This window comes from Nyctereutes procyonoides, unplaced genomic scaffold (assembly GCF_905146905.1).
Source record: "Nyctereutes procyonoides isolate TBG_1078 unplaced genomic scaffold, NYPRO_anot_genome, whole genome shotgun sequence".
NCBI lineage: Eukaryota > Metazoa > Chordata > Mammalia > Carnivora > Canidae > Nyctereutes > Nyctereutes procyonoides.
This window is the reverse complement of record NW_026575125.1, coordinates 40,174,475-40,184,457: the sequence shown is the minus strand read 5'-3', so window position 1 is coordinate 40,184,457 and position 9,983 is coordinate 40,174,475. Positions and strand designations below refer to the sequence as shown.

The following is a 9,983-nucleotide window of genomic DNA, read 5'->3' as shown; positions in this document are numbered from 1 at the left end:
CTTTAAATTATTTCAACTATTTTTAATTTATTGGTGCTAGTTTTATTGCTTAGAATATAATTTATCCTGCAGAAAGTTCTGTGTGTATTTGAAAGAACGTGTATTATGTTGTTGTTTAGTGGAGTGTTCTATAGATGTCAATTAAATCAAGTGTACAGAAGGCACAGCAAGTCTAATATATCCTTGCTGATTTTCTAACTATTTTATCAATTTTGGGGGGTTGAGTATTGAAGTCTCCCAACTTATTGTTAAATTGTATGTTTATTCATTTTTGTATCATATATGTGTAGGCATAATTATGCCACCCCCGATATCTCCAAGTCATAATCTCTAGAATCCATGAATATACATTACCCAGCAGAAGAGAATTAAGGTTGCAGATGGAATTAAGATTGCTAATCAGCTGACCTTTACAATGTCTGAAGTAGCTCTTAGTCTAAAGTGAATCATCATCCTTTCCTGCCCACAAAACCACACAGCCAACACCAAATTAGAAAACCATGTGCTGTCTTTAGAGAGTAAGGAAACAAGATCCAGTATCCCATTCATTATGTCAAGCAGTAACAGATTTGGATTCTTCCTAAGCTCTTTGTGTGACTTTGAGCAAACTACTTGATTTTACTGAGCTTCAGTTTTATATCTTTAAATTTTTTATTTTATTATATATTATATATATTTATTTTATTATATATTATCGTATTACAGGATAATATATACTTCAAATGTCAAGAAATAGAAAGACTCTGTGTCTCTCATGAATAAATAAATAAATAAAATCTTAAAAATAAAGGGACTCCTGGGTGGCTCAGTGGTTGGGTGTCTGCCTTCGGTTCAGGGCATGATCCTGGAGTCCTGGGATTGAGTCCCACATCGGGCTCCCTGCATGGGCCTGCTTCTCCCTCTGCCTATGTCTCTGCCTCTTTATCTCTCTGTGTCTCTCATGAATAAATAAATAAAAATTTTAAAAAAGAAACAGAAAATAATCTAAAATTCATTTTCTGTGGTGAGAGAGGTGGTGTGTTTGAAAACATTCACTGCCTGGGCACTGGGAGGCAGCAACTCTTTTCCTCAAAAATGCCAAAGTGTAAAACATGGAGAAAAGCTTGAGATGGCTTTGTATCTCACAACAAATGACACTCATGACCAATTGTGATTTTCCTTCACATTCTGTACATTTAGCTTTGAGGGAGAACTGTCTCACTCAGGTTTCTGAAAACCTTTTTGCTGCCATGGTGAAGTCGAAACTCCTCGCTCCACCCCTATCTCTTCATCATTGGACTTGGAAAATTGAAGATGATAATATTTCAGCATTTTTTCCGTGACTTTAATACTGAGAGTGAGCCCTTCAGAGAGTCCAACTATCACCGCCTTTTCTGAAACCCCTCTATGTGTTCTTAATTTGGATTTGCCACTGTCAGCTTGTTCTCCAGCACCTTCCCCACCTTTCCCCACCCCTGCTAACACACACCCACTCACACAATTTACACCCACACAATGACTCCAACATAAAGTGTAGGCTTGTGAAGCAGCAAACTTTTTGAAAATCACAAATGTAGTTATCAAGGCAACCTCCAGTTACATAAGTTGCAGGGCCTAGTGCAAAGGGAAAATGTGGGGCCATTTTTTTTTCAAAAAGCAGGAATAAGTACCATTAACAGTACTAAAATAGAAAGCTTTGTCCTTTCTCCCATGGTTTCTCTCTCTTGACTTATCATGCTGTTTTTTTTATTTGCAATCTACTGTGGTTCTAAATAAAGAAAAATTAAGAATTTGAATTATTAGCATGAATTTTACCATTCATTTTTGTATTACTCAATGCTACTTTTTACCTGTATGCAGAATCGCCAAAATTATACAATCAGTATTTTGTAGCACATACATGCATTTGTATTTCCTTCTTACCAGAACAGTGGAAACCCTAAAAAGATGAAGCTATGTATTTTTTCTTTTGCTTTTTAAGAAAAACATTGTATTTATTTGAGAGAGACCAAGGTAGTGACAGAGAACACAGTGGGAGTGGGAGGGAGAAGCAGGCTCCCCACTGAGCAGGGAGCCCAAGGCAGGGTTTGATCCCAGGGGATCATGACCCTAGCTGAAGGCAGACACTTAACCGACTGAGCCACTGGGGGCCCTGAAGCCAAGTATTTTCATTTGACTTCTAGATATGCTCACATTCTACCAATACTCCACTTTTGGCTTACTGATGAGTAAAGAAAAACTGAAAGGAAAGGAGCTAAAGGTTGCTATATCTTTCCCTTTCCTTGTCATCATTTTTGGAATAAATGGTTAGCTAATGCAATGCAGTAACAGGAGTAAGAAAGGATGTAATAAGGTCCCTGGGTTGTTTGTGTTTCTTAGAACGCCACTGACATCTTAGCGAGTTCTAGTTTACGTGGTAAATGTGCCTTCTGGGGGCTGTCAGTGGCCCTGCATATTCAGTCACAGACATAACACATAGACATAACTTGCACTCATTTTTAGTGTCACTGAACTCTTGATGCATCTTAGATCCACTAGAATTTGGTACTTAGGAGATTTCATGAATGCTACATGTGAATGGGGTGACAATGAACAGTGATGTGCATGTTGCCCACATCTCTTCTTCTCACACTCATGCTCCATTGTTCCATCAGATTTCCCTTACAAAACACAAGTTTGGAGATAATATTATTAAAAATTTCAAGGCAGCAGGGTGCCTGGGTAGCTCAGTGGGTTAAGCGTCTGCCCTTGGCTTAGGTCATTATCCTGGGGTCCTGGGGTCCTAGGATCTAGCCTGCTTCTCCTTCTTCATCTGCCCCTGCCTCCCTCCTGGCTTGTGCTCTCTCTCTGAAACAAATAAAATCTATTAAAAATTATTTTTTAAAAAAGAATTTCAAGACAGCAACAGCACAGCATTAAACCAAGCACAAGACCCTTCTGAATGTGGGACCCTGTACAATGCATGAAGTTGGCCTTGAAGCAATCTTTTCTTTCAACTTCCTCCCCTTTAGCAGGTGTGTCAGCTTTGCTGCTTACTTCCTCTCTACATCTTTTTTTTTAAGATTAAAAAAATCATTTATTCATGAGAGACACACAGAGACAGAGACATAGGCAAAGGGAGAAGCAGGCTCCCCGTGGGGAGCCCAATGTGCTACTCAATCCCAGGACCCCAGATCATGACCTGAGCCAAAGGCAACCACTGAGCCACCCAGGTGTCCCTCCTTTTTTTTTTGAAGCAGTTTACAAATATTTGTTTGTACCCATCACTGTTGGTTGGCATGCTAAGGGACAGGTGCTCAAGTAGGATTGTTCTTTCTCTTCATTTGCTCCCAGAAATTGTACCCAAACTGCATTTTCAGGAAGTTTCCTGAAGGGACTATCCCAGTTGCTTGCAATCCCCTATTGTACCCTGAAATTACATTGATGGATTCAAAAGATGCTGAAAGTAGTTTGAGGGCTTTGCCTTGATGTTACCTAGGAGGCCAGGTGACTTCCCTATATTGAGGTTGTAGCTGGTAAGTATTCCTGCCCCATCTATTTTTTCTTATATTTTCTTGCTTATTATATTTTAATAACAACTTTATTGAGATATGTCGGATATCATAAAATGAATCCTTTTAGAGTATACAATTCAATAGTTTTCAGTATATTCACAAAGTTGTACAACCATTGCTACTATGTAATTGCAGAACATTGTCAACACTCCCCAACAAAATCCCATATCAGTAGCCATTTGCCATTTCCTCCTTCCCTAGCCCCTGGAAAATCACTAATCTCTTTATCTGTTTCTATGAATTTGACTGTTCTGGACATTTGATATAAATGGAATCATATAATATGTGGCCTTTTATGCCTGGCTCCTTTAACTTAGCATAATGTTTTCAAGGTTTGTTCACATTATAGCATGTATCAGAGCTTTATTACTTTCTATGGCTGAATAATAATCTATCATATGAATATACCACATTTTGTTTATCCATTCATCATTTGAGTTGTTTCTTTTTGGTTATCATGAAAGATACTGCCATAAACATTCATGTACGAATATTTTTTGTGGGCATAATTCTCTTGGGTATCTAACTAGAAGGGGAATTACTAGGTTGACTTTGTGAATAACAGACTATTTTTCCTGTGGCTGCACCATTTTACATTCCCATTGGTGGTGGATGAGGGTTCCAGTTTCTCCCCATTTTTGTCAGCTCTTGCTATTGTCTGTCTTTTGATTATAGCCAAACTGGTGAGTGGCATCTCATTGTTTTGACTTTTATTTTTCCAGTGACTAATGGAATTGAGCATATTTTCATGTGTTCATTGGCCATTTGTAGATCTTCTTTGGCTAAATGCTACTCAAACCATTGCCCAACTAATAACTGAGTCATTTGTTTATTTTTGTTTGTAATCTCTTTTGTTAAATGTATCCTTTTTATTCCTATTTCTTTTTTGATGCTAATAGAACTATTCTCTTTTTGTTTTAAGATTTTATTTATTTATTCATGAGAGGCAGAGAGAGAGAGGCAGACATAGGCAGAGGGAGAAGCAGGCTCCTCACAGGGAGCCCGATGCGGGACTCGATCCCCGACCCCAGGATTACACCCTTAGCCGAAGGCAGATACTCAACTGCTGAGCCACCCAGGCGTCCCTACAACTGTTCTTTTAATTTCATTTTCAGGTTGTTCATTGTTGGTGTATAGAAATACAAATGATTCTGTATACTAAGCTAGTATCTTGCAACTTTGCTGAATTTGCTTATTAGTTCTAATCATTTTGGTGTCAATTCCTTTTGATTTTCCACACAGAGGACCATGTCATCTGTGACTAGCTTTACCTCGTCCTTTATAATCTGTGTGTCATTCATTTCTTCTTCTTGCCTGATTGCCCTAGCTATAATCTCCATTACAATATTGAGTAGAAGGTGGGAGAATTCTTGTAGAAGGACATTCTTATTTTGTCCCTGATTTTAGGAGAAAGCAGTCTTTCACCATTAAGTATGATGTTAGCTGTAGGGTTTTTGTAAATGTCCTTTCTTAGGTTGAGTAAGATCTCCTCTATTCCTGGTTTCTTGAGTTTTTATCATGAAGGGGTGCTAGATTTTGTTAAATGCTTTTCTGCATCGATTGATATGATCATGTGATTTCTGTTCTCTATTCTATTAATATGATGTACTGCATTGCTTGCTTTTTGTATGTTAAACTAACTTTGCTTTCTTGTGATAAATGCCACTTAGCCATGGTATATAATCTTTCTTATATGTTGCTGAATTCAGTTTGCTGATTTTTAAAAAGGATTTTGCATCTACATTCATAAGAGATATTGATCTGTAGTATGCTTAATGACTTTCCTGGACTCATTCTATAAAATCTATATTAATTGTGTTGTGTGTAGCCACTGAAGTCTCTGTATGGTTAGCATAATAGTCAGTTATCCATGGAGCAGGGATTTTCTTAAATGCTTTGTGTCAATAAGTCTCCCAGCATTTGCTGAGAGGCTCAGTACATGTTTTGGGGCATGCTTCAAATGCTCCAGCAGGCAGTTTTGTACCTTTGTGCTAGCTTGTGAAGAGCCTCAGTATTGGCCAGAGGTAGGAGTTTAGGGACTTCTGAGGTCTTTTCAGGGCATGGGCACAGCCCAACACATTCATGTGGCCTTTTTTAAAAAAAAAATTTTATTAATTTTCTTCTAGAGAGAATGAGAGAGAGCATGAGCAGGGGGAGGGGCAGAGGGAGAAGCAGACTCCTCACAGAGCCCGGATACCAAAGCAGGGCTCAATCCCAGGACCTTGGGATCATTAGCTGATCCGAAGGCAGGCACTTAACCAACTAAGCCACCTAGGCATCTCTCATGTGGCCTTCTTGATTCCTGACACTATGTCAGAGCTTTTCAAAGCACCCTACAGAAATCTTATTCCCCAGTTTTTACTTTAAATTTTTTGGTCAGCCTCTTGTTAATGCCAACTTGTAATACCATCTCAGGTAGCTGTGATTTTAAATAATTGCCAGTGATTGCTTGTACAAATGCCCTGCAGGTAGAGTTGTTTGCACAGAGAAAGTTCTGAGTCGGGTCAAATAAAGATGAGCTCTAAGAATGGAGCTTTTTAGTTAACTGCCAGACAAGTCAAATAGTGAAAATTCTCTGGGATTGGGATTTTTAGGGACTTTCAAGGCTGTTCTATTCTCCCTCCAGTGAATGCTAAACTACCAGGTTTCCCAGATCCCATTGTGATTTTGTGGGCTTTCAAGGCTACTATAGAAATGGGAAGGAGGGGTAGGATTAGGGCAAGTTAAAATGCCACAGTATTTGCTGTTCTTACCAAGATTCAGCCACTTTTCTCAAATAAACATTCTTAATATTGTTGTAAGCTTTTAATTAAGTTCCAGAGTCCTGAAAATATTATGACCATCCATTTTATTCAGCATTCTTCTTGCTTTTATGAGGAGTGGATTTTTTGGAGATTCTTATTACACCATTCTACAAGTTGAGGTTGAGATGCCTCACCTATCTTTAAAAAAAAAAGAAAGAAAAAAGGAGGAAGGAAGGAAGAAAGAAAAGGAAAATTTCCCCTAAAGTTACCAAAAAAGGAAATACTTCTAATTTTTGTCTCCTTGTGCTCACACCTGGTGCTTATCAGAAATAAAGGGTGTTTTCAGGTATTTTTCTACCAAGTAATGCTCTTTACACCAGGAACTGGACTGGGAGTAGAGAGATCATAGGTGTGGCACTGTTCTCCAGGGGGCCCATCCTCTATGGAGCTGCAATCTTCTCTTGTGTCACGGTCAATCAGTTACATGCTTATGATAATCCTTTATTCTACTGTAACAGAAATGACATATACCACATTCACACGGATGCACTGAAAGCAATGGATGTCTACTGTATAGCCTACTGGCTCTTCCATCCAGCAAAATATGTCAGAAAAAAAAAGTTAGTAGGAGTCTTAGTTTGGCCTACCCCAGAACTAGACCATAAGACAAATATTAGAGTGTTGTCAATTTGGGAGGGTATCCCAGAAAGGGCTGGTTGGGGATTGGGGACAGAAGACAGGGAAAGGAAAGAAGCCAACAAAAGGCATGTCTTTTTGCAAGTTATGACTGTGGGAAACTGGAAAAGAATCCTACTGTGGAACTCTAGGAGCTAGTGTAGAAGATACATCTCAGAGTTATCTAACCAACGGGATAGAGAGCTGGGCTATTTACTAACCCCCATCCTTCACTGGTTGAGGGCTGCCTGAGGGACAGTAATTTTGCAGCACTTTCATTTTGCCATGCACAGGGTCCTGAATGCTGTGGTAGCCAGCAAAACATTCCCAGGCAGAAAGTCACAGTTACTCACAGTAGACAACCTATAGTGTGTAGAGACAAAGGCCAAAGGGCTTTGGGTGGGGCACTCAAAGTGTCTGCTGCAGTACTGATATCATTATTATCGGGATAACTTTGAATATTTGAATATAATCAGTAAACAATATATTTTAGGATTTAAGTCTCATTAGTAACAGTTTATGATTATCTCACAATAGATGATGAGGCTTACTGCTTTTTTAAAAAATTTATTTATTAGAGAGAGAGTGGAGGGGCAGACTGGGTGGCTCAGCGGTTTAGCGTCACCTTCAGTCCAGGGCGTGATCCTGGAGACCCGGGATCAAGTCCTGCGTCGGGCTCCCTGCATGGGGCCTGCTTCTCCCTCTGCCTGTGTCTCTGCCTCTCTCTCTCTCTCTCTCTCTCTCTCTCATGAATAAATAAATAAATAAAATATTTTTTTAAAAAAGAGAGAGAAAGAGCACACAAACAAGATAGAATGGCAGAGGGAGAGGGAGGGGGACAGGAAGAAGGACAAGCAGATTCCTTATTGAGCAGTGAGCCGGATGCAGGGTTCCAGAACCTTCAGAACCCTGAGATCATGACCTGAGCCAAAAGCAGACACGTAACCGACTGAGCCACCCAGGCAACAAGAAGCTTATTGTTTTATAGCAAACATTTTCCAAAAAATGGACCGGGTACATCTGGTGTAGCCACTGTCAGAGGTGTGAGAGAATGGGCTCCATATGCTCCATGGCAATGTTGTCAGGTCCCCTCCCCTTGGAAGGTTCAGGAAGAAGAAGCTGCCACTGGCCGGCCTAGGGGACTCCATGGTGACCAGAGAAAATGCCACAATGCCGCCAGACTTCCCAAGTACAAAGTGGAAGAGGAGCCACTGGAACCAAGATACAACGGAAAGGAAGATGGTGAATCAGGAATGCCTACAATTATCCCCCCTGGACTTACTTGGGAACAAGAAAGAGCTTACATAGTCCAACTGCAGATGGAAGACCTGACTCATAAACTGTGCACAGGAGACTTGGGCATCCCCTCCTGACCCTGAGCCCATCTACAATAGGGAGGGAAAGAGGCTTAACACCTGGGAGTTCTGCACCAGCAAAACGCTTGAAGAAGAGCAGCACAATCTCACAAGGAGATGGTTGCCCTCAACCCTGATTTTGAGCCTCCTGCAGATGACAAACTTCCAGCAACATGTGTGAGCCATAAAGTAGTGAGTCCGCAAGATGAGTATCCAGAAATCAACTTCTTGGGGCTGCTGATTGGGCCCAGTGGGAACATCTTGAGGAACATAAAGAAGGAATGTAATGTCAAGATTGTGATCGGGGGAAATGGGTCTGTCAAGGAAAAGCAGGGAGCAAAGATGGCCAGATGTTGCCCAGAGAAGGTGAGCCACGTCATGCCCTAGCTTCTGCCAACACCATGGAAAATGTGAAGAAAGCCCTGGAACAGATAAGAAGCAGCCAGAAACAGGCTATTGAGACCCCTGCAGATCAGAATGATCTATGGAAGATGCAGCTTCAGTAGTTGGCTTGCCTGAATAGGACTCTTCAGGAATATAATAACAGGATCTTAAGACCCTGGCAGAGCTCAGAGACTCACAACATTGCCCATACCACAGTGCACACCAAGTGTGGTCACAAAGCTTTTGATTGCAAATTCCAAAGGCCTGATGACACCCAGTCAGCTCAGGATAAAGCATGGATGGATAAAGAATCTTTGTCCCTTAGGGCTGAACTGGGTGAAGCACCTATGGACTCTACCTCTGGGACCACCACCACGCCCCTGGACAGTGCACCTTGTCCTGCTGCTCCCACCAACAATCCACCTCCACCATCTCTCATGGCCACTACCCAGAGCTGCCCACTCTAGATGATGAATTTTGGCACTTCAGAGAGTTGGCCCTACCATGGCATGCACAGAGGTGGTCCTGGTCGGCCTGGATGTGGCCCCCACAGCCTCCCACACCCATTACCCAGCCTGACATGTAGGCATGCTGGACATCCCATGCAGCATAACCTTAATGGACCCCCACTTCCTTGAATGCAGCCACTACCACCACAGATGGACCAGGGCCCCACCCACCTGGGTACCATTGCCCTCTTCCAGTGGATCAGTAACTGGGAAGTATGCCTGTGGGTTCTGGGGTCTCTTGCTTGCTTCAAGGAAAAGATATGATGCCACCACCATCTATGGGCATGATGCTGCCACCCCCCCCCCTTTTTCTTCCCCCATGGCAGCAGCAGCCTCCATCACCCTGTCTGCCCAACAGCAGTATGGCTTCCAGTAGCCCCTTGCCATGGCTGCAAAGATACTTCCCTGTGGTGGTGATGGCCTAAGCCGTTAGAAGGAGGACTTTGGGAGCCCATTGGTGGCCCTTCCAGGCAGTCTCAGCAGCGCCCCTGGTGAACAGGCTGGTTCGGCAAAGCAGCCTGAGTTACTTTGTGGACAGAATTTGAATGTGTTGGCTCCATATCGTAATCATGAGGTTTGTATTAATTAATTTGTTTCTTTCTCGTTTGTTTCTTATCTCTTCCTTCCTTCAGACTCTGTCCAAGGATAAGTTCTTCCTCGATCCTCTGCTGCAATTAGATTCCTTTCCTTTTTTTCCATTCCTTGTTCTTGTCCTCTCAAGGAGAGGACGGGGCAAAGGGTTTTAGGCATAGCTTTGGCCATGAATGTCAGGCCAGTTGTGGG

At 41.7% G+C, this 9,983-nt stretch overlaps 1 pseudogene; it reads left to right on the top strand.

Annotated features, from left to right (window-relative positions):
* The first annotated feature begins 8,098 nt into the window (after positions 1-8,098).
* On the top strand, positions 8,099-9,722 carry LOC129518721 (splicing factor 1-like; annotated as a pseudogene).
* Positions 9,723-9,983: the final 261 nt, after the last annotated feature.